The 24,657-nt window shown below is 47.6% G+C and overlaps 6 non-coding genes across 6 annotated transcripts; all 6 read left to right on the plus strand.

Moving 5' to 3' along the window:
• The first annotated feature begins 4,372 nt into the window (after nt 1-4,372).
• On the plus strand, nt 4,373-4,445 carry TRNAK-UUU (transfer RNA lysine (anticodon UUU)). The gene has a single exon. It is a non-coding gene; the product is annotated as a tRNA-Lys (tRNA).
• Nucleotides 4,446-7,412: 2,967 nt separating this feature from the next.
• TRNAK-UUU (transfer RNA lysine (anticodon UUU)) lies at nt 7,413-7,485 on the plus strand. Its single transcript has one exon. It is a non-coding gene; the product is annotated as a tRNA-Lys (tRNA).
• Nucleotides 7,486-12,643: 5,158 nt separating this feature from the next.
• On the plus strand, nt 12,644-12,716 carry TRNAK-UUU (transfer RNA lysine (anticodon UUU)). Its single transcript has one exon. It is a non-coding gene; the product is annotated as a tRNA-Lys (tRNA).
• A 687-nt stretch (nt 12,717-13,403) lies between these two features.
• On the plus strand, nt 13,404-13,476 carry TRNAK-UUU (transfer RNA lysine (anticodon UUU)). Its single transcript has one exon. It is a non-coding gene; the product is annotated as a tRNA-Lys (tRNA).
• A 1,447-nt stretch (nt 13,477-14,923) lies between these two features.
• Nucleotides 14,924-14,996, plus strand: TRNAK-UUU (transfer RNA lysine (anticodon UUU)). Its single transcript has one exon. It is a non-coding gene; the product is annotated as a tRNA-Lys (tRNA).
• A 1,447-nt stretch (nt 14,997-16,443) lies between these two features.
• TRNAK-UUU (transfer RNA lysine (anticodon UUU)) lies at nt 16,444-16,516 on the plus strand. The gene has a single exon. It is a non-coding gene; the product is annotated as a tRNA-Lys (tRNA).
• The last annotated feature ends 8,141 nt before the right edge of the window (nt 16,517-24,657 follow it).

Below are 24,657 nucleotides of genomic sequence, written 5' to 3' on the forward strand. Positions count from 1 at the left end.
GTCTCTTGGAATCTGCACCAGAAATAAAGGTGGCTGAAGGTGATTGTTTGACCAACTGTTTCCTGCCATAGACCCTTGTCTGTGGTAGCTTACCTGGGCTCCCGTAAACAATCTGCAACTGGCACACGCTGCTTGATCTTCTCTTGCCTATAATCCAGAGTGGATTCTACCTTATTTTTTGGCCTACGTTTCCTCTGCTGGACCTGGCATCATGAGGCTAAAGGGGAACTTCATTTGTAACCCAGTCACTGATTAAGAATACTGGAAGTGTCTTGGTCCAGGGCTTAAGGAAGCCGTTCTGGCAGTGTCTTTTTGCAAGGCCCTTGTTTCCGGTGAAAGAGCATTGGCCTGTAGGTAAAAGTAAGCCAGAAACTGGACTGGACCCTATCTGCATGCTTACAGGTTAGATTCTCCCTTTTATCTTCAACCTGTCCTAGAAAATTAAACGGGAGAGGACGATTTGCCAGCCTGGGCAAGCCAAATACTTGTGCTTTCAGGCTGAATGCTCTTTTTCCACCATAGATGTCAAGATTCAAACAGCTTTGGACTCTTCTGGTGGTGGGCTTTTCAGAGCCCGGATAGCTCAGTCGGTAGAGCATCAGACTTTTAATCTGAGGGTCCAGGGTTCAAGTCCCTGTTCAGGCGCTTTGAGGTCCTTGAGCTTCTGATTGGGCAGTCTTTATGCACATCTGCCAGGAACGCTCACTGGACCAGAGAGATGAAATGTCCTAGGGGACGGGAAGCCAACCTCCCCCCTCGAGGCTCTTGGAATCTGCACCAGAAATAAAGGTGGCTGAAGGTGATTGTTTGACCAACTGTTTCCTGCCATAGACCCTTGTCTGTGGTAGCTTACCTGGGCTCCCGTAAACAATCTGCGACTGGCACACGCTGCTTGATCTTCTCTTGCCTATAATCCAGAGTGGATTCTACCTTATTTTTTGGCCTGCGTTTCCTCTGCTGGACCTGGCATCATGAGGCTAAAGGGGAACTTCATTTGTAACCCAGTCACTGATTAAGAATACTGGAAGTGTCTTGGTCCAGGGCTTAAGGAAGCCGTTCGGGCAGTGTCTTTTTGCAAGGCCCTTGTTTCCGGTGAAAGAGCATTGGCCTGTAGGTAAAAGTAAGCCAGAAACTGGACTGGACCCTATCTGCATGCTTACAGGTTAGATTCTCCCTTTTATCTTCAACCTGTCCTAGAAAATTAAACGGGAGAGGACGATTTGCCAGCCTGGGCAAGCCAAATACTTGTGCTTTCAGGCTGAATGCTCTTTTTCCACCATAGATGTCAAGATTCAAACAGCTTTGGACTCTTCTGGTGGTGGATTTTTCAGAGCCCGGATAGCTCAGTCGGTAGAGCATCAGACTTTTAATCTAAGGGGCCAGGGTTCAAGTCCCTGTTTGGGCGCTTTGAGGTCCTTGAGCTTCTGATTGGGCAGTCTTTATGCACATCTGCCAGGAACGCTCACTGGACCAGAGAGATGAAATGTCCTAGGGGACGGGAAGCCAACCTCCCCCCTCGAGTCTCTTGGAATCTGCACCAGAAATAAAGGTGGCTGAAGGTGATTGTTTGACCAACTGTTTCCTGCCATAGACCCTTGTCTGTGGTAGCTTACCTGGGCTCCCGTAAACAATCTGCAACTGGCACACGCTGCTTGATCTTCTCTTGCCTATAATCCAGAGTGGATTCTACCTTATTTTTTGGCCTACGTTTCCTCTGCTGGACCTGGCATCATGAGGCTAAAGGGGAACTTCATTTGTAACCCAGTCACTGATTAAGAATACTGGAAGTGTCTTGGTCCAGGGCTTAAGGAAGCCGTTCTGGCAGTGTCTTTTTGCAAGGCCCTTGTTTCCGGTGAAAGAGCATTGGCCTGTAGGTAAAAGTAAGCCAGAAACTGGACTGGACCCTATCTGCATGCTTACAGGTTAGATTCTCCCTTTTATCTTCAACCTGTCCTAGAAAATTAAACGGGAGAGGACGATTTGCCAGCCTGGGCAAGCCAAATACTTGTGCTTTCAGGCTGAATGCTCTTTTTCCACCATAGATGTCAAGATTCAAACAGCTTTGGACTCTTCTGGTGGTGGATTTTTCAGAGCCCGGATAGCTCAGTCGGTAGAGCATTAGACTTTTAATCTAAGGGGCCAGGGTTCAAGTCCCTGTTTGGGCGCTTTGAGGTCCTTGAGCTTCTGATTGGGCAGTCTTTATGCACATCTGCCAGGAACGCTCACTGGACCAGAGAGATGAAATGTCCTAGGGGACGGGAAGCCAACCTCCCCCCTCGAGTCTCTTGGAATCTGCACCAGAAATAAAGGTGGCTGAAGGTGATTGTTTGACCAACTGTTTCCTGCCATAGACCCTTGTCTGTGGTAGCTTACCTGGGCTCCCGTAAACAATCTGCAACTGGCACACGCTGCTTGATCTTCTCTTGCCTATAATCCAGAGTGGATTCTACCTTATTTTTTGGCCTACGTTTCCTCTGCTGGACCTGGCATCATGAGGCTAAAGGGGAACTTCATTTGTAACCCAGTCACTGATTAAGAATACTGGAAGTGTCTTGGTCCAGGGCTTAAGGAAGCCGTTCTGGCAGTGTCTTTTTGCAAGGCCCTTGTTTCCGGTGAAAGAGCATTGGCCTGTAGGTAAAAGTAAGCCAGAAACTGGACTGGACCCTATCTGCATGCTTACAGGTTAGATTCTCCCTTTTATCTTCAACCTGTCCTAGAAAATTAAACGGGAGAGGACGATTTGCCAGCCTGGGCAAGCCAAATACTTGTGCTTTCAGGCTGAATGCTCTTTTTCCACCATAGATGTCAAGATTCAAACAGCTTTGGACTCTTCTGGTGGTGGGCTTTTCAGAGCCCGGATAGCTCAGTCGGTAGAGCATCAGACTTTTAATCTGAGGGTCCAGGGTTCAAGTCCCTGTTCAGGCGCTTTGAGGTCCTTGAGCTTCTGATTGGGCAGTCTTTATGCACATCTGCCAGGAACGCTCACTGGACCAGAGAGATGAAATGTCCTAGGGGACGGGAAGCCAACCTCCCCCCTCGAGGCTCTTGGAATCTGCACCAGAAATAAAGGTGGCTGAAGGTGATTGTTTGACCAACTGTTTCCTGCCATAGACCCTTGTCTGTGGTAGCTTACCTGGGCTCCCGTAAACAATCTGCGACTGGCACACGCTGCTTGATCTTCTCTTGCCTATAATCCAGAGTGGATTCTACCTTATTTTTTGGCCTGCGTTTCCTCTGCTGGACCTGGCATCATGAGGCTAAAGGGGAACTTCATTTGTAACCCAGTCACTGATTAAGAATACTGGAAGTGTCTTGGTCCAGGGCTTAAGGAAGCCGTTCGGGCAGTGTCTTTTTGCAAGGCCCTTGTTTCCGGTGAAAGAGCATTGGCCTGTAGGTAAAAGTAAGCCAGAAACTGGACTGGACCCTATCTGCATGCTTACAGGTTAGATTCTCCCTTTTATCTTCAACCTGTCCTAGAAAATTAAACAGGAGAGGACGATTTGCCAGCCTGGGCAAGCCAAATACTTGTGCTTTCAGGCTGAATGCTCTTTTTCCACCATAGATGTCAAGATTCAAACAGCTTTGGACTCTTCTGGTGGTGGATTTTTCAGAGCCCGGATAGCTCAGTCGGTAGAGCATCAGACTTTTAATCTAAGGGGCCAGGGTTCAAGTGCCTGTTTGGGCGCTTTGAGGTCCTTGAGCTTCTGATTGGGCAGTCTTTATGCACATCTGCCAGGAACGCTCACTGGACCAGAGAGATGAAATGTCCTAGGGGACGGGAAGCCAACCTCCCCCCTCGAGGCTCTTGGAATCTGCACCAGAAATAAAGGTGGCTGAAGGTGATTGTTTGACCAACTGTTTCCTGCCATAGACCCTTGTCTGTGGTAGCTTACCTGGGCTCCCGTAAACAATCTGCAACTGGCACACGCTGCTTGATCTTCTCTTGCCTATAATCCAGAGTGGATTCTACCTTATTTTTTGGCCTGCGTTTCCTCTGCTGGACCTGGCATCATGAGGCTAAAGGGGAACTTCATTTGTAACCCAGTCACTGATTAAGAATACTGGAAGTGTCTTGGTCCAGGGCTTAAGGAAGCCGTTCTGGCAGTGTCTTTTTGCAAGGCCCTTGTTTCCGGTGAAAGAGCATTGGCCTGTAGGTAAAAGTAAGCCAGAAACTGGACTGGACCCTATCTGCATGCTTACAGGTTAGATTCTCCCTTTTATCTTCAACCTGTCCTAGAAAATTAAACGGGAGAGGACGATTTGCCAGCCTGGGCAAGCCAAATACTTGTGCTTTCAGGCTGAATGCTCTTTTTCCACCATAGATGTCAAGATTCAAACAGCTTTGGACTCTTCTGGTGGTGGGCTTTTCAGAGCCCGGATGGCTCAGTCGGTAGAGCATCAGACTTTTAATCTGAGGGTCCAGGGTTCAAGTCCCTGTTCGGGCGCTTTGAGGTCCTTGAGCTTCTGATTGGGCAGTCTTTATGCACATCTGCCAGGAACGCTCACTGGACCAGAGAGATGAAATGTCCTAGGGGACGGGAAGCCAACCTCCCCCCTCGAGGCTCTTGGAATCTGCACCAGAAATAAAGGTGGCTGAAGGTGATTGTTTGACCAACTGTTTCCTGCCATAGACCCTTGTCTGTGGTAGCTTACCTGGGCTCCCGTAAACAATCTGCGACTGGCACACGCTGCTTGATCTTCTCTTGCCTATAATCCAGAGTGGATTCTACCTTATTTTTTGGCCTGCGTTTCCTCTGCTGGACCTGGCATCATGAGGCTAAAGGGGAACTTCATTTGTAACCCAGTCACTGATTAAGAATACTGGAAGTGTCTTGGTCCAGGGCTTAAGGAAGCCGTTCTGGCAGTGTCTTTTTGCAAGGCCCTTGTTTCCGGTGAAAGAGCATTGGCCTGTAGGTAAAAGTAAGCCAGAAACTGGACTGGACCCTATCTGCATGCTTACAGGTTAGATTCTCCCTTTTATCTTCAACCTGTCCTAGAAAATTAAACGGGAGAGGACGATTTGCCAGCCTGGGCAAGCCAAATACTTGTGCTTTCAGGCTGAATGCTCTTTTTCCACCATAGATGTCAAAATTCAAACAACTTTAGACTCTTCTGGTGGTGGATTTTTCAGAGCCCGGATAGCTCAGTCGGTAGAGCATCAGACTTTTAATCTAAGGGGCCAGGGTTCAAGTCCCTGTTTGGGCGCTTTGAGGTCCTTGAGCTTCTGATTGGGCAGTCTTTATGCACATCTGCCAGGAACGCTCACTGGACCAGAGAGATAAAATGTCCTAGGGGACGGGAAGCCAACCTCCCCCCTCGAGGCTCTTGGAATCTGCACCAGAAATAAAGGTGGCTGAAGGTGATTGTTTGACCAACTGTTTCCTGCCATAGACCCTTGTCTGTGGTAGCTTACCTGGGCTCCCGTAAACAATCTGCGACTGGCACACGCTGCTTGATCTTCTCTTGCCTATAATCCAGAGTGGATTCTACCTTATTTTTTGGCCTGCGTTTCCTCTGCTGGACCTGGCATCATGAGGCTAAAGGGGAACTTCATTTGTAACCCAGTCACTGATTAAGAATACTGGAAGTGTCTTGGTCCAGGGCTTAAGGAAGCCGTTCGGGCAGTGTCTTTTTGCAAGGCCCTTGTTTCCGGTGAAAGAGCATTGGCCTGTAGGTAAAAGTAAGCCAGAAACTGGACTGGACCCTATCTGCATGCTTACAGGTTAGATTCTCCCTTTTATCTTCAACCTGTCCTAGAAAATTAAACGGGAGAGGACGATTTGCCAGCCTGGGCAAGCCAAATACTTGTGCTTTCAGGCTGAATGCTCTTTTTCCACCATAGATGTCAAGATTCAAACAGCTTTGGACTCTTCTGGTGGTGGATTTTTCAGAGCCCGGATAGCTCAGTCGGTAGAGCATCAGACTTTTAATCTAAGGGGCCAGGGTTCAAGTCCCTGTTTGGGCGCTTTGAGGTCCTTGAGCTTCTGATTGGGCAGTCTTTATGCACATCTGCCAGGAACGCTCACTGGACCAGAGAGATGAAATGTCCTAGGGGACGGGAAGCCAACCTCCCCCCTCGAGGCTCTTGGAATCTGCACCAGAAATAAAGGTGGCTGAAGGTGATTGTTTGACCAACTGTTTCCTGCCATAGACCCTTGTCTGTGGTAGCTTACCTGGGCTCCCGTAAACAATCTGCAACTGGCACACGCTGCTTGATCTTCTCTTGCCTATAATCCAGAGTGGATTCTACCTTATTTTTTGGCCTGCGTTTCCTCTGCTGGACCTGGCATCATGAGGCTAAAGGGGAACTTCATTTGTAACCCAGTCACTGATTAAGAATACTGGAAGTGTCTTGGTCCAGGGCTTAAGGAAGCCGTTCTGGCAGTGTCTTTTTGCAAGGCCCTTGTTTCCGGTGAAAGAGCATTGGCCTGTAGGTAAAAGTAAGCCAGAAACTGGACTGGACCCTATCTGCATGCTTACAGGTTAGATTCTCCCTTTTATCTTCAACCTGTCCTAGAAAATTAAACGGGAGAGGACGATTTGCCAGCCTGGGCAAGCCAAATACTTGTGCTTTCAGGCTGAATGCTCTTTTTCCACCATAGATGTCAAGATTCAAACAGCTTTGGACTCTTCTGGTGGTGGAATTTTCAGAGCCCGGATAGCTCAGTCGGTAGAGCATCAGACTTTTAATCTAAGGGGCCAGGGTTCAAGTCCCTGTTTGGGCGCTTTGAGGTCCTTGAGCTTCTGATTGGGCAGTCTTTATGCACATCTGCCAGGAATGCTCACTGGACCAGAGAGATGAAATGTCCTAGGGGACGGGAAGCCAACCTCCCCCCTCGACGCTCTTGGAATCTGCACCAGAAATAAAGGTGGCTGAAGGTGATTGTTTGACCAACTGTTTCCTGCCATAGACCCTTGTCTGTGGTAGCTTACCTGGGCTCCCGTAAACAATCTGCGACTGGCACACGCTGCTTGATCTTCTCTTGCCTATAATCCAGGGTGGATTCCACCTTATTTTTTGGCCTGCGTTTCCTCTGCTGGACCTGGCATCATGAGGCTAAAGGGGAACTTCATTTGTAACCCAGTCACTGATTAAGAATACTGGAAGTGTCTTGGTCCAGGGCTTAAGGAAGCCGTTCTGGCAGTGTCTTTTTGCAAGGCCCTTGTTTCCGGTGAAAGAGCATTGGCCTGTAGGTAAAAGTAAGCCAGAAACTGGACTGGACCCTATCTGCATGCTTACAGGTTAGATTCTCCCTTTTATCTTCAACCTGTCCTAGAAAATTAAACGGGAGAGGACGATTGGCCAGCCTGGGCAAGCCAAATACTTGTGCTTTCAGGCTGAATGCTCTTTTTCCACCATAGATGTCAAGATTCAAACAGCTTTGGACTCTTCTGGTGGTGGATTTTTCAGAGCCCGGATAGCTCAGTCGGTAGAGCATCAGACTTTTAATCTGAGGGTCCAGGGTTCAAGTCCCTGTTCGGGCGCTTTGAGGTCCTTGAACTTCTGATTGGGCAGTCTTTATGCACATCTGCCAGGAATGCTCACTGGACCAGAGAGATGAAATGTCCTAGGGGACGGGAAGCCAACCTCCCCCCTCGAGGCTCTTGGAATCTGCACCAGAAATAAAGGTGGCTGAAGGTGATTGTTTGACCAACTGTTTCCTGCCATAGACCCTTGTCTGTGGTAGCTTACCTGGGCTCCCGTAAACAATCTGCGACTGGCACACGCTGCTTGATCTTCTCTTGCCTATAATCCAGAGTGGATTCTACCTTATTTTTTGGCCTGCGTTTCCTCTGCTGGACCTGGCATCATGAGGCTAAAGGGGAACTTCATTTGTAACCCAGTCACTGATTAACCACTTTCAGACCGGACCATTTTGCTGGTAAATGACCAGAGGTCTTTTTACACTTTGGCACTGCGCTGCTTTAACTGGTAATTGCGCGGTCATGCAATGTTGTACCCAAACAAAATTTGCGTCCTTTTCTTCCCACAAATAGAGCTTTCTTTTGATGGTATTTGATTGCCTCTGCGATTTTTATTTTTTGCGATATAAACGTAAAAAGACCGCAAATTTTGAAAAAAAATGATATTTTCTACTTTTTGTTATTAGAAAAATCCAATAAACTCAATTTTAGTCATACATTTAGGCCAAAATGTATTCAGCCACATGTCTTTGGTAAAAAAAAAGTCAATAATTGTATATTTATTGGTTTGCGCAAAAGTTGTCACATCTACAAACTAAGGTACGTTTTCTGGAATTTACGCAGCTTTTAGTTTACGACTGCCTATCTCATTTCTTGAGGTGCTAAAATGACAGGGCAGTACAAAACCCCCCCAAATGACCCCATTTTGGAAAGTAGACCCCCTAAGGAAATTGATAAGAGGCATGTTGAGCCCATTGAATATTTTATTTTTTTGCCTCAAGCGATTGAATAATGACAAAAAAAAAATTTTTTTTTTTTTTTTACACAAAGTTGTCACTAAATGATATATTGCTCACACATGCTATGGGCGTATGTGAAATGACACCCCAAAATAAATTCTGCTGCTTCTCCTGAGTACGGGGATACCACATATGTGGGACTTTTTGGGAGCCTAGCCGCGTACAGGGCCCCGAAAACCAAGCACCGCCTTCAGGCTTTCTAAGGGCGTAAATTTTTGATTTCACGCCTCACTACCTATTACAGTTTTGAAGGCCATAAAATGCCAAGATGGCACAAAACCCCCACAAATGACCCCATTTTAGAAAGTAGACACCCCAAGCTATTTGCTGAGAGGCATGTTGAGTCCATGGAATATTTTATATTTTGCCACAAGTTGCGGGAAAATTACAAACTTTTTTTTTTTTTTTTTTTTTTTCACAAAGTTGTCACTAAATGATATATTGCTCATGCATGCCATGGGCATATGTGAAATGACACCCCAAAATAAATTCTGCTGCTTCTCCTGAGTACGGGGATACCACATATGTGGGACTTTTTGGGAGCCTAGCCGCGTACGGGGCCCCGAAAACCAAGCACCGCCTTCAGGCTTTCTAAGGGCGTAATTTTTTGAGTTCACTTCTCACTACCTATTACAGTTTTGAAGGCCATAAAATGCCAAGATGGCACAAAACCCCCACAAATGACCCCATTTTAGAAAGTAGACACCCCAAGCTATTTGCTGAGAGGCATGTTGAGTCCATGGAATATTTTATATTTTGCCACAAGTTGCGGGAAAATTACAAACTTTTTTTTTTTTTCACAAAGTTGTCACTAAATGATATATTGCTCACGCATGCCATGGGCATATGTGAAATGACACCCCAAAATAAATTCTGCTGCTTCTCCTGAGTACGGGGATACCACATATGTGGGACTTTTTGGGAGCCTAGCCGCGTACGGGGCCCCAAAAACCAAGCACCGCCTTCAGGCTTTCTAAGGGCGTTACAGTTTTGAAGGCCATAAAATGCCAAGATGGCACAAACCCCCCCCCCCCCAAATGACCCCATTTTAGAAAGTAGACACCCCTAAATTTAGGGGTACACTAGTGAGACTAGGTAATAAATGGCGGGTGCCCTGAAACTATAAAAAAATAACTAACCAACCAGCGTCACCTGTAACAGTTATATGGTGATCACTGGTGAAAGGGTTAACTAGGGGGCAATCAGGGGGCTTTATGCGGTAGTATATGGGGGTCCCTGGCGCTATAAAAAGCTGCGGCGAACCTAAATACCTACCTGCCTAACTAGCGTCACCTGTGACACTAATACAGCGATCAGAAAAACGATCGCTTATTAGGCTGGGTTCACACTGGAGCGATGCGGGAACGCCACGAATGTGCGGCGGGTTCCCGCATCGCATGCCTCCCGGCGGCAGTTCACACTGCCCTATGCGAACTGCTGGGAGTGTCAGTGAAATGTTAATGACACCCCCAGATCAGTTCGCATATCGCAGTGCGATCTGCAAACTTGGATCGCATGGTGTGAACACCCATGCGATCCGATTCTGCTGCGGACCAAAAAAAGGGTCCCGTGCGAGTTTGCGGCGGGTGCGGCGGGTGCGACACGAATTCAGCCATACTATCTGTATAGCTGAACTCGAATCGCACAGAGATCGGATGTGATTTGCACTGCAGTGCGGTGCGAATCACATCCGTTCTCATAAACCGCTGCAATGTGAACCCAGCCTTAGTGACACTGGCGACGGGGGGTGATCACGGGGTTAAACCTTTATTGGGGGGGTTAGGGGGGTACCTTAGAACTAAAGGGGGCTAACCCTAACTGCCCTAACAGTTATTAGTCACAAATGACACCTGCCGGGTGATCAGGGGGTTAAACCTTTATTAGGTAATAAATGGCGGGTGCCCTGAAACTATAAAAAAATAACTAACCAACCAGCGTCACCTGTAACAGTTATATGGTGATCACTGGTGAAAGGGTTAACTAGGGGGCAATCAGGGGGCTTTATGCGGTAGTATATGGGGGTCCCTAGCGCTATAAAAAGCTGCGGCGAACCTAAATACCTACCTGCCTAACTAGCGTCACCTGTGACACTAATACGGCGATCAGAAAAATGATCGCTTATTAGGCTGGGTTCACACTGGAGCGATGCGGAAACGCCGCGAATCCGCGGCGGGTTCCCGCATCGCATGCCTCCCGGCGGCAGTTCACACTGCCCTATGCGAACTGCTGGGAGTGTCAGTGAAATGTTACTGACACCCCCAGATCAGTTCGCATATCGCAGTGCGATCTGCAAACTCGGATCGCATGGTGTGAACACCCATGCGATCCGATTCTGCTGCGGGCCAAAAAAAGGGTCCCGTGCGAATTTGCGGCGGGTGCGGCGGGTGTGGCGGGTGCGGCGGGTGCGGCGAATGGCTGAACTCGAATCGCACAGAGATCGGATGTGATTTGCACTGCAGTGCGGTGCGAATCACATTCGTTCTCATAAACCGCTGCAATGTGAACCCAGCCTTAGTGACACTGGCGACGGGGGGTGATCACGGGGTTAAACCTTTATTGGGGGGGTTAGGGGGGTACATTAGAACTAAAGGGGGCTAACCCTAACTGCCCTAACAGTTATTACAGTCACAAATGACACCAATGCAAAAAAAAAAAAAAAAAAAAAAAAAATGACATTGGTGTCACTGTGACTGGGGGGCAGGGGTAATTGGGGGGGTGATCGGGGGGTAAAGGGGGGGTGTGAGTGTGCCTGGCATGTTCTACTGTGTGTGGGATGTGTTGGTGCAACTCACTGATCCGCTCTCCTCCGTGTCGGAACGAAAAATACCGACACGGAGGAGAGAATACATCACTTCCTCTCCTGTGTTTACATTACAGGAGAGGAAGTGATGTCACCGGGGATTTCCATTCGTCGGGAGCGATCGCGAGGGGGTGGCCATGAATGAATGGCCGTCCCCTCGTCCGGGATCGCTCCCGAACGAAAACCGACCGCCGCAGGCACCGGGCGGGGGCCCGATCGGGCCCCCGACCCGCGGGAGGCAAATCACGTACATGTATGTGCTTATGCCTGCCCGTGCCATTCTGCCGACGTACATCGGCGTGCGGCGGTCGGCAAGTGGTTAAGAATACTGGAAGTGTCTTGGTCCAGGGCTTAAGGAAGCCGTTCTGGCAGTGTCTTTTTGCAAGGCCCTTGTTTCCGGTGAAAGAGCATTGGCCTGTAGGTAAAAGTAAGCCAGAAACTGGACTGGACCCTATCTGCATGCTTACAGGTTAGATTCTCCCTTTTATCTTCAACCTGTCCTAGAAAATTAAACGGGAGAGGACGATTGGCCAGCCTGGGCAAGCCAAATACTTGTGCTTTCAGGCTGAATGCTCTTTTTCCACCATAGATGTCAAGATTCAAACAGCTTTGGACTCTTCTGTTGGTGGATTTTTCAGAGCCCGGATAGCTCAGTCGGTAGAGCATCAGACTTTTAATCTGAGGGTCCAGGGTTCAAGTCCCTGCTCGGGCGCTTTGAGGTCCTTGAGCTTCTGATTGGGCAGTCTTTATGCACATCTGCCAGGAATGCTCACTGGACCAGAGAGATGAAATGTCCTAGGGGACGGGAAGCCAACCTCCCCCCTCGAGGCTCTTGGAATCTGCACCAGAAATAAAGGTGGCTGAAGGTGATTGTTTGACCAACTGTTTCCTGCCATAGACCCTTGTCTGTGGTAGCTTACCTGGGCTCCCGTAAACAATCTGCGACTGGCACACGCTGCTTGATCTTCTCTTGCCTATAATCCAGAGTGGATTCTACCTTATTTTTTGGCCTGCGTTTCCTCTGCTGGACCTGGCATCATGAGGCTAAAGGGGAACTTCATTTGTAACCCAGTCACTGATTAAGAATACTGGAAGTGTCTTGGTCCAGGGCTTAAGGAAGCCGTTCGGGCAGTGTCTTTTTGCAAGGCCCTTGTTTCCGGTGAAAGAGCATTGGCCTGTAGGTAAAAGTAAGCCAGAAACTGGACTGGACCCTATCTGCATGCTTACAGGTTAGATTCTCCCTTTTATCTTCAACCTGTCCTAGAAAATTAAACGGGAGAGGACGATTGGCCAGCCTGGGCAAGCCAAATACTTGTGCTTTCAGGCTGAATGCTCTTTTTCCACCATAGATGTCAAGATTCAAACAGCTTTGGACTCTTCTGGTGGTGGATTTTTCAGAGCCCGGATAGCTCAGTCGGTAGAGCATCAGACTTTTAATCTGAGGGTCCAGGGTTCAAGTCCCTGTTCGGGCGCTTTGAGGTCCTTGAGCTTCTGATTGGGCAGTCTTTATGCACATCTGCCAGGAATGCTCACTGGACCAGAGAGATGAAATGTCCTAGGGGACGGGAAGCCAACCTCCCCCCTCGAGGCTCTTGGAATCTGCACCAGAAATAAAGGTGGCTGAAGGTGATTGTTTGACCAACTGTTTCCTGCCATAGACCCTTGTCTGTGGTAGCTTACCTGGGCTCCCGTAAACAATCTGCAACTGGCACACGCTGCTTGATCTTCTCTTGCCTATAATCCAGGGTGGATTCCACCTTATTTTTTGGCCTGCGTTTCCTCTGCTGGACCTGGCATCATGAGGCTAAAGGGGAACTTCATTTGTAACCCAGTCACTGATTAAGAATACTGGAAGTGTCTTGGTCCAGGGCTTAAGGAAGCCGTTCTGGCAGTGTCTTTTTGCAAGGCCCTTGTTTCCGGTGAAAGAGCATTGGCCTGTAGGTAAAAGTAAGCCAGAAACTGGACTGGACCCTATCTGCATGCTTACAGGTTAGATTCTCCCTTTTATCTTCAACCTGTCCTAGAAAATTAAACGGGAGAGGACGATTGGCCAGCCTGGGCAAGCCAAATACTTGTGCTTTCAGGCTGAATGCTCTTTTTCCACCATAGATGTCAAGATTCAAACAGCTTTGGACTCTTCTGGTGGTGGATTTTTCAGAGCCCGGATAGCTCAGTCGGTAGAGCATCAGACTTTTAATCTGAGGGTCCAGGGTTCAAGTCCCTGTTCGGGCGCTTTGAGGTCCTTGAGCTTCTGATTGGGCAGTCTTTATGCACATCTGCCAGGAATGCTCACTGGACCAGAGAGATGAAATGTCCTAGGGGACGGGAAGCCAACCTCCCCCCTCGACGCTCTTGGAATCTGCACCAGAAATAAAGGTGGCTGAAGGTGATTGTTTGACCAACTGTTTCCTGCCATAGACCCTTGTCTGTGGTAGCTTACCTGGGCTCCCGTAAACAATCTGCAACTGGCACACGCTGCTTGATCTTCTCTTGCCTATAATCCAGGGTGGATTCCACCTTATTTTTTGGCCTGCGTTTCCTCTGCTGGACCTGGCATCATGAGGCTAAAGGGGAACTTCATTTGTAACCCAGTCACTGATTAAGAATACTGGAAGTGTCTTGGTCCAGGGCTTAAGGAAGCCGTTCTGGCAGTGTCTTTTTGCAAGGCCCTTGTTTCCGGTGAAAGAGCATTGGCCTGTAGGTAAAAGTAAGCCAGAAACTGGACTGGACCCTATCTGCATGCTTACAGGTTAGATTCTCCCTTTTATCTTCAACCTGTCCTAGAAAATTAAACGGGAGAGGACGATTGGCCAGCCTGGGCAAGCCAAATACTTGTGCTTTCAGGCTGAATGCTCTTTTTCCACCATAGATGTCAAGATTCAAACAGCTTTGGACTCTTCTGGTGGTGGATTTTTCAGAGCCCGGATAGCTCAGTCGGTAGAGCATCAGACTTTTAATCCGAGGGTCCAGGGTTCAAGTCCCTGTTCGGGCGCTTTGAGGTCCTTGAGCTTCTGATTGGGCAGTCTTTATGCACATCTGCCAGGAATGCTCACTGGACCAGAGAGATGAAATGTCCTAGGGGACGGGAAGCCAACCTCCCCCCTCGAGGCTCTTGGAATCTGCACCAGAAATAAAGGTGGCTGAAGGTGATTGTTTGACCAACTGTTTCCTGCCATAGACCCTTGTCTGTGGTAGCTTACCTGGGCTCCCGTAAACAATCTGCGACTGGCACACGCTGCTTGATCTTCTCTTGCCTATAATCCAGAGTGGATTCTACCTTATTTTTTGGCCTGCGTTTCCTCTGCTGGACCTGGCATCATGAGGCTAAAGGGGAACTTCATTTGTAACCCAGTCACTGATTAAGAATACTGGAAGTGTCTTGGTCCAGGGCTTAAGGAAGCCGTTCGGGCAGTGTCTTTTTGCAAGGCCCTTGTTTCCGGTGAAAGAGCATTGGCCTGTAGGTAAAAGTAAGCCAGAAAGTGGACTGGACCCTATCTGCATGCTTACAGGTTAGATTCTCCCTTTTATCTTCAACCTGTCCTAGAAAATTAAACGGGAGAGGACGATTGGCCAGCCTGGGCAAGCCAAATACTTGTGCTTTCAGGCTGAATGCTCTTTTTCCACCATAGATGTCAAGATTCAAACAGCTTTGGACTCTTCTGGTGGTGGATTTTTCAGAGCCCGGATAGCTCAGTCGGTAGAGCATCAGACTTTTAATCTGAGGGTCCAGGGTTCAAGTCCCTGTTCGGGCGCTTTGAGGTCCTTGAGCTTCTGATTGGGCAGTCTTTATGCACATCTGCCAGGAATGCTCACTGGACCAGAGAGATGAAATGTCCTAGGGGACGGGAAGCCAACCTCCCCCCTCGAGGCTCTTGGAATCTGCACCAGAAATAAAGGTGGCTGAAGGTGATTGTTTGACCAACTGTTTCCTGCCATAGACCCTTGTCTGTGGTAGCTTACCTGGGCTCCCGTAAACAATCTGCAACTGGCACACGCTGCTTGATCTTCTCTTGCCTATAATCCAGGGTGGATTCCACCTTATTTTTTGGCCTGCGTTTCCTCTGCTGGACCTGGCATCATGAGGCTAAAGGGGAACTTCATTTGTAACCCAGTCACTGATTAAGAATACTGGAAGTGTCTTGGTCCAGGGCTTAAGGAAGCCGTTCTGGCAGTGTCTTTTTGCAAGGCCCTTGTTTCCGGTGAAAGAGCATTGGCCTGTAGGTAAAAGTAAGCCAGAAACTGGACTGGACCCTATCTGCATGCTTACAGGTTAGATTCTCCCTTTTATCTTCAACCTGTCCTAGAAAATTAAACGGGAGAGGACGATTGGCCAGCCTGGGCAAGCCAAATACTTGTGCTTTCAGGCTGAATGCTCTTTTTCCACCATAGATGTCAAGATTCAAACAGCTTTGGACTCTTCTGGTGGTGGATTTTTCAGAGCCCGGATAGCTCAGTCGGTAGAGCATCAGACTTTTAATCTGAGGGTCCAGGGTTCAAGTCCCTGTTCGGGTGCTTTGAGGTCCTTGAGCTTCTGATTGGGCAGTCTTTATGCACATCTGCCAGGAATGCTCACTGGACCAGAGAGATGAAATGTCCTAGGGGACGGGAAGCCAACCTCCCCCCTCGAGGCTCTTGGAATCTGCACCAGAAATAAAGGTGGCTGAAGGTGATTGTTTGACCAACTGTTTCCTGCCATAGACCCTTGTCTGTGGTAGCTTACCTGGGCTCCCGTAAACAATCTGCGACTGGCACACGCTGCTTGATCTTCTCTTGCCTATAATCCAGAGTGGATTCTACCTTATTTTTTGGCCTGCGTTTCCTCTGCTGGACCTGGCATCATGAGGCTAAAGGGGAACTTCATTTGTAACCCAGTCACTGATTAAGAATACTGGAAGTGTCTTGGTCCAGGGCTTAAGGAAGCCGTTCGGGCAGTGTCTTTTTGCAAGGCCCTTGTTTCCGGTGAAAGACCATTGGCCTGTAGGTAAAAGTAAGCCAGAAAGTGGACTGGACCCTATCTGCATGCTTACAGGTTAGATTCTCCCTTTTATCTTCAACCTGTCCTAGAAAATTAAACGGGAGAGGACGATTGGCCAGCCTGGGCAAGCCAAATACTTGTGCTTTCAGGCTGAATGCTCTTTTTCCACCATAGATGTCAAGATTCAAACAGCTTTGGACTCTTCTGGTGGTGGATTTTTCAGAGCCCGGATAGCTCAGTCGGTAGAGCATCAGACTTTTAATCTGAGGGTCCAGGGTTCAAGTCCCTGTTCGGGCGCTTTGAGGTCCTTGAGCTTCTGATTGGGCAGTCTTTATGCACATCTGCCAGGAATGCTCACTGGACCAGAGAGATGAAATGTCCTAGGGGACGGGAAGCCAACCTCCCCCCTCGACGCTCTTGGAATCTGCACCAGAAATAAAGGTGGCTGAAGGTGATTGTTTGACCAACTGTTTCCTGCCATAGACCCTTGTCTGTGGTAGCTTACCTGGGCTCCCGTAAACAATCTGCAACTGGCACACGCTGCTTGATCTTCTCTTGCCTATAATCCAGGGTGGATTCCACCTTATTTTTTGGCCTGCGTTTCCTCTGCTGGACCTGGCATCATGAGGCTAAAGGGGAACTTCATTTGTAACCCAGTCACTGATTAAGAATACTGGAAGTGTCTTGGTCCAGGGCTTAAGGAAGCCGTTCTGGCAGTGTCTTTTTGCAAGGCCCTTGTTTCCGGTGAAAGAGCATTGGCCTGTAGGTAAAAGTAAGCCAGAAACTGGACTGGACCCTATCTGCATGCTTACAGGTTAGATTCTCCCTTTTATCTTCAACCTGTCCTAGAAAATTAAACGGGAGAGGACGATTGGCCAGCCTGGGCAAGCCAAATACTTGTGCTTTCAGGCTGAATGCTCTTTTTCCACCATAGATGTCAAGATTCAAACAGCTTTGGACTCTTCTGGTGGTGGATTTTTCAGAGCCCGGATAGCTCAGTCGGTAGAGCATCAGACTTTTAATCTGAGGGTCCAGGGTTCAAGTCCCTGTTTGGGCGCTTTGAGGTCCTTGAGCTTCTGATTGGGCAGTCTTTATGCACATCTGCCAGGAATGCTCACTGGACCAGAGAGATGAAATGTCCTAGGGGACGGGAAGCCAACCTCCCCCCTCGAGGCTCTTGGAATCTGCACCAGAAATAAAGGTGGCTGAAGGTGATTGTTTGACCAACTGTTTCCTGCCATAGACCCTTGTCTGTGGTAGCTTACCTGGGCTCCCGTAAACAATCTGCGACTGGCACACGCTGCTTGATCTTCTCTTGCCTATAATCCAGAGTGGATTCTACCTTATTTTTTGGCCTGCGTTTCCTCTGCTGGACCTGGCATCATGAGGCTAAAGGGGAACTTCATTTGTAACCCAGTCACTGATTAAGAATACTGGAAGTGTCTTGGTCCAGGGCTTAAGGAAGCCGTTCGGGCAGTGTCTTTTTGCAAGGCCCTTGTTTCCGGTGAAAGAGCATTGGCCTGTAGGTAAAAGTAAGCCAGAAACTGGACTGGACCCTATCTGCATGCTTACAGGTTAGATTCTCCCTTTTATCTTCAACCTGTCCTAGAAAATTAAACGGGAGAGGACGATTGGCCAGCCTGGGCAAGCCAAATACTTGTGCTTTCAGGCTGAATGCTCTTTTTCCACCATAGATGTCAAGATTCAAACAGCTTTGGACTCTTCTGTTGGTGGATTTTTCTGACCCCGGATAGCTCAGTCGGTAGAGCATCAGACTTTTAATCTGAGGGTCCAGGGTTCAAGTCCCTGTTCGGGCGCTTTGAGGTCCTTGAGCTTCTGATTGGGCAGTCTTTATGCACATCTGCCAGGAATGCTCACTGGACCAGAGAGATGAAATGTCCTAGGGGACGGGAAGCCAACCTCCCCCCTCGAGGCTCTTGGAATCTGCATGTTAGGTTGCCCGTCTTCTCCTTGTGGCCTAGGCTCTTGGAGATGGCTCAGTGGAGGTCCTCGCCGGCGGTTAACCAATGACACATACAAACACAATAGGTATGCTGAAATGGTTACAACTCTTTAATACTGGATTCGCTGTTTTATACTGTCTTTACAAGACTCTGCCCCAATTTGGGGGCCAATCAAAATGATACACATAAATGTTCATTAGCATATTATTCGTTAATGTCTTGTGACCTTAATCTTAACCTCTGTATTTCAAGCTATTACAGTTCAATGATTCCTTACTTTCTGTTAACGTCTGCTGACCATGATGTGCCCAGCCACAACTTCCTAAAAACCAATTCTAGCCTTTTCATACCCAGTAACAGTGTACAGAGATGAAAACCACAAACAGATGCTTCCTAAGATGAAGACATTTAACAGAAATAGATAGACATGGCAATGAGATAATTCAGTTATTAAGCAATACTGTCATGAGATAGATTCTCTAAAATGTATCAAGAAAGTCTCTTTAAATCACTAAGCAGATAAGCAATCCTGAACTTATATCTTCAGGGTGAAATCAATAATCAAAATCAACAATCAATAATGCAATGTATTATGGAATCTCCTTACAATCCTCCCTTTGACCATTCGATATCATCGAAATGGTCATTCTCTACCTTTTCGTCACGCCTCAAGGATTCATATCCTCCGGCCTCATGTTCCTGATTCTCATACCATACCGTGGGATCTCTGGAAATGGAAGTCAGCTTCATGGTTTCGGAATGTGCTTCGCTACCCTTCCTGCAGAGGCATTTGAGTAACATGAAGCATGCATACAAGAACAATATGAAAAGCAGTATGGTGAAAATAGTCATTGCAGTGTTCTTCAACCATGAAGTGAGACCTCCTAAACTGAACCCTGTAGAGAAAGGGTCCCATGTTTTCCCAATATCCCTTGCATCCTGTTGTAGCTTGTTTACCTCTTTTCTGTGTTGTGCAATTATGTCATAGTAATCAGGGATCTCGATACTCGTGTTATGTATCCAGGTGCAGCATTCATAGTCCTCAGTAATTTCACAGAGGCCAGTGAGGGCTGCACTCATGCTTTCTATAGCCAGGTCATGTAGCTCTAGTTGTTTTCTAATTGCTCTGGTTTCTAGGTTTAGTTTTGTGATGTCATCGGAGTCCTTTTCCAAGATCTCATCTATGATTGAAGTGTAGTTGTTTAGTTTCTTCATCAAATCTATTCCCCATCCTGTCCAGGAAGGAAACCAGGCCCAGGTCATATCTTTTTCTAGGAACATTTCTCTTTTCACAAGGTGTTTTAGAGGGTATCTTGGGTGGGTACTAGCTTTAAGTAGGTGTCCTTGTCCATTATCCCCCACTACTCCCATTACAGGGACTATTTTAGCAAGATAACACCACCCTTGGGGTTCCTCAGGAATCCATGGGTAACAGAGCTTGCCACAACAGATGTAGGTTGTGTTACCTAATGCTAAGGGTCGTTGACTAACAATGGTCCTTGCGCCTTTTGAATGTCCAGATGCCATCAGCAGAGCTAATAACTGTGTGACCGGGGAGTGGGAGCTAGAATTAAAAAGGTCATAGATGGTAGCATTTATCACAGGGTCTGTGGTGCGAAAAAATGAGTTATCGGTAAGGGAAGCCATGGAGACATTAAGTTTCGACCATTTGCACACCTCAGCTCCCCTGGAAATGCTTCCCATTATGAAACACCAATCTGGAGCATGGCTTCTACCCACGATTTGAAAACTGAGGGGCTTGTTGGGACTTTTTCTTATGACATTGGCAAGAACAATAGGGGGTGTTCCATTCAGGAAAGGAGTGATGTTTAAGGGAATGGCCATTAATGGGATTCTGGCTGTACTAGGGTGGAGTTTGCTGCATATCCAACATTTCTCAAAACCAGACTTTTGTGCATAACTGTACTTAAACTTTAACAACAACATTTTGTCGGTTAAACCTGAAGGGGGTTCAGTGGGGTGTATACTTCTTTTATATTTTAAACTAGGTGCATTGGCTGTCTGTGCTTTCCCACATATGCCTTCTAGTAGCCCTAAATCTTCTGGATGGTACACACAATTTGCTATTAACCAAACAGGTATGAATACTATCAGAATCAGACATGTCCAGAAGCATAATGTTCTTCCTAACACAGAAGTGGAAATCATTTTTGTCAGGTACTGTGTACAAAGTTCTGTTACTCGTTTCTTCCTGTGGGTGAGGGATTTGTCTTGTTGTTCAGAGAGATTTGCTTTATGCCTTCTTGAACGTCCTTCAAATCTGGTTGCTGTTCCTGGTCAGAGGAGTCCTGGGGTGCTGGAGGTGGGTCTGGGGTCTGGGGTTGCTGTGGACACTTCTTTAGCCGGCTGGCGTGGATCCAGGTGTTTCCTAGATCGGTCAGTGCAGCAGTTCTGGAAACCTTCTCTATCTTCCAAGGTCCAGAGTAGATTGGTCCGATCCTCTTTTTGTGGGCCAGTTGCTTGACTAGCACTTGATCTCCTGGGATGAAGGGGTGTGTCGGCTCTGTGGAAATAGGAGAAAAGGTGACAGAGACTTGTTCGTTCATTTCCTGTAGCATACTTACCAGATTTTTCACGTACATTTCCTGTTGGGAATAGATGTTAATGTCAGTGTTTTGATCTAAGAGGGGCAGCTCTATGTTTGCAGGAACTCCCATCAAAATCTCAAAGGGCGAGAGTTTTGTTCTGGCATGTGGTGTTGTTCTGATCTGAAATAGGACAGAAGGAAGGTAATCCAACCATCCTTTCATGGTGCCCCCCGTAGCCTTTTTTAACTTGTCTTTAATGTTCCTGTTCATTCTTTCCACTACCCCTGCACTTTGTGGGTGGTAAGGGATGTGCAGTTTCCACTGTAAGCCTAGTAGCTTAGCTAAAGTCTGTGTAACAGAGGAGCTGAAGGCAGGTCCTCTGTCTGATCATATGGCCGTTGGTATTCCAAACCTACAAACCCAATGGTTCAGTATGCATTTGGCAGCAATTTTAGCAGTCTCACCTGTACACGGAATACCTTCAACCCAGCCTGACCATTTGCATACGATCACGCAAAGGTATTTCAAATTGCCTTTTTGTTTGGGCATGTGTGTAAAGTCTATTTGTAAATCTGTTAGGGGACCTAGGGGTGGGGGCAGGTGGCCATGTAATCCATGATTTTTCCCTTGGACATTGTTTTGTGCACAGGTCATACAACTGCTGGTGAGGAGTTTTGCCTGTTTATTTAAGTTGTTTGTACAGAAAGACTTTGTGTATATGTTTGTTAGGGCGGTGGTACCTATATGTCCTGGACCATGGAGATAGGAAAGTATGAGAACACTGCTTGATTCTGGTATGCCCAATATCTTCCCCTCTTTTGACCAAAGACCTTCTTGGTCCTTGGTCAAGCCATCCTTGACCCAAAAAGAAACATCCTCCTTTGTAGCTAATCCCTGTATTTGTGCCACAATGGTTTTAAAGTTGGGTGATGTAAAATGTTCTTTGAAGAACATTGTTGTGGGGGCTGGCTGACCAATGTATAGGGCAGCGGCCTTTTTTGCTTCTCTGTCTGCCAGCGCGTTTCCTTTGGAAATTCTGCTGTTATTTGATGAATGTGCCTTTACCTTGATGACCGCTATCCGCTTTGGGAGAAGAATCGCTTGCGAGAGTGCTTTAATTTGCGTAGAGTTAGCAATTGGCTTGTTGTCAGCAGTTTTAAATCCTCTATTTGCCCATATTACGCCATAGTCATGCGTGACCCCAAAAGCGTACCTACTATCTGTGTAGATGTTTACCTCCTGATCTGAGAAAAGTATGCAAGCTCTTGTGAGCGCCTCCAATTCTGCTACCTGTGCCGAGGAGGGTGGTAAAGCTTTTGCTTCCAACACCATATCAGGGAGTTGGACAATGGCGTACCCTGTCAGGAATGTTGCATCAGAGGGGCGGGAGCAGCTGCCGTCTACGAAAACGTCCTGTACTCCTGGCAGGGGAATATCAGTGAGATCTGGGCGAGGGCTGGTTATTGCTGCAACCTGTTCAACACAATTGTGTTTCTGATCAGGGTCTCGTGGCAGCCTGAGCAAAGAATGCAAAAGGCGGACAGTGGGATTACTTGGTGGTGCGTGTTTGAGGGTGAGGTTATCAGTATTCAGAAGTGTGATCTCATACCCACTAAGCCTTTGTGCTGTCATATGCTGCGTGTTCATGTTTTGCAGGAGGTGAGTCACTGAATGAGTAGTGTAGAGAGTCAGCTCATGGCCTAATACTGATTTGTTAGCTTCTTGAACTGCCATTGCACAAGCAGCAAGGTTTTGTAGACAAGATGGCATCCCTTGTACTTGGGTAGGCAACTTTTTTGAGAGATAGGAGACTGGTCGGTACCCGGTTCCATGTTGCTGTGTTAAAACCGCAGCAAAAGAATTTCCCGACACCACACAGTATAATTGAAAAGGTTTGCCATATTCTACCAATCCCAGGGCGGGGGCCTGAGTCAGACTTTTTAACAAGGCCTGAAAAGCATGGAGCCTTTCTGTTGTCCAATCTATTGTCTTTGGGGCGGTGGACAAGGTAGCCTCCCTCAGAATGCCATCATAATATGAACAATCTGGGATCCATTGGCGGCAATATACGATTGCGCCCAAGAATGACAGCAAGGTTGCTTTGTCTCTCGGAGGACTGAGAGCCTGCAGGGCTGCGGCACGTTTGGGGGATACTAGCCTGGTTCCCTCCTTCAGAATGCATCCCAGGTATTCTACCTGACTTTGACACCATTGTATCTTCTTCCGCGATGCTAGGTGGCCAGACCTGGCCAGGTGATGTAACAGAGATGTGGAATCGACCGCACAATCTTCAGCAGATCGACTGCACAGGAGCAAGTCGTCCACATACTGTATTAGTACCGACCCGCGCTCAGCAGTCCATGACTTAATTGTCTCATTAAGGACCATGGAGAAGGCTGCCGGACTGTCCACATACCCCTGCGGTAATCTTGACCAGGTCAACTGCTTTTTCCCCCATCCCCATGAAAATGAAAACATGGGCAATACCCTTTCATCGATCGGGATGCTAAAAAATGCATTTGCCAGGTCCACTACTGTGTAGCAAAGGGAATCAGCAGGTATTTTCAAAAAGATGAAAGAAATATCTGCTACCAAAGGTGGCAGAGGTATAACCTGCTTGTTGACGGCCCTTAGGTCCTGTACAAGCCTCCACTCCCCATTTGCCTTTTTCACAGGGTAGATTGGTGTATTCCAGGGGCTTATAATGTGTTTCAGAATCCCTTTTGCTATGTAATCATCGATTAATGGTGTGATGCCTTCAATTTTTTCGAGTGGCAGGGGGTATTGCTTATGATATTGTACTTTGGCGTCTGGACGCATTTGTGGTGTGTAAGGTGTACAGTTAATAAAACCCACACTCCCTTTGTTTTCTGCCCATATGGCATGTGTTTCTAGAGTGGGTGGTAATGATGCAAAGAGTCCCCTGTAAGTGTGTCTTTTTGGAGCATGTAAATCGCAGAATGGTGAGCTGGCAGTGAGGGAGCCCCCTCTGTCAAATTTAATGGTGATATTCAGTTTTGAGAGTAGGTCCCTCCCCATTAAAGATACTGGACAATCCACAAGGACAGCAAAACTCTGGGTACATAGTTCCTGCCCTTCTGGAGTAGCCACGGGCAATGGTGGAGTGATGGGGTGGGTAATTGATGTCCCATTTATACCAATAGAGTTTCCCTCAGTACAGTGCGGTGTGTCATATATGGCATCATTCAAACTACTGAATGTAGCCCCTGAATCTAATAATAGACATATCAGGTGATTGTCTACCCGCAATAGTACCTGCGGAAGACTTTTCCACGATGGATTGTAACACACAAGGCTGAGGGACGGGACATTCTCTTGGCATCCCTATTGTGGTGTCCGCCGAGCGGATGGCCACTGCATCGGGATGCGTGGGGGTGGTCTATGAGGCTGAGGCTGGTATTGGGGTTGTGGTGGGTGAGGATACCTGATATCCTGAAGGCGATGTGGGGTGGTGTTTAGATTCCTACCTCTTCCTCTCTGAGCGTTTGTTCTAATTCTGTAGGGACATTGGGACTTCCAGTGTCCCAGTTCCCCACAGTTAAAGCATCCCTGGTCTGGTGGGTAAGCCTGATCTGGGGGATAAGATTGCATTGGTGGATAAGGTTGCATTGTCATTATGTGGGTGGGCGGAGTCTGGGTTGGTGTCAGGGAGGGAAAAATGCCACCCTTCTGCTCAAATACCCCTGATGTTTCTCGTGACCTAGTATCCTTCATAAATTCATCTGGGGCTTGTTCTGCCCACTTTGGATTAGTGAATTTAAGCAGCTGTGTCACCTTCGTATCGCCACCAGCCATAATGGTGGTGGTGAACAATTGGGGGGTAGCGCTATCTACTGCTTTCCACAAGCCATATACCCGGGTACAAAATTCATAGAATTTTTCCTTTGGTCCCTGTTTTGCTAGG

This window comes from Lithobates pipiens, unplaced genomic scaffold (assembly GCF_037356315.1).
Source record: "Lithobates pipiens isolate NorthernLeopardFrog02 unplaced genomic scaffold, aLitPip1_a1.2 Scaffold_8, whole genome shotgun sequence".
NCBI classification, from domain to species: domain Eukaryota; kingdom Metazoa; phylum Chordata; class Amphibia; order Anura; family Ranidae; genus Lithobates; species Lithobates pipiens.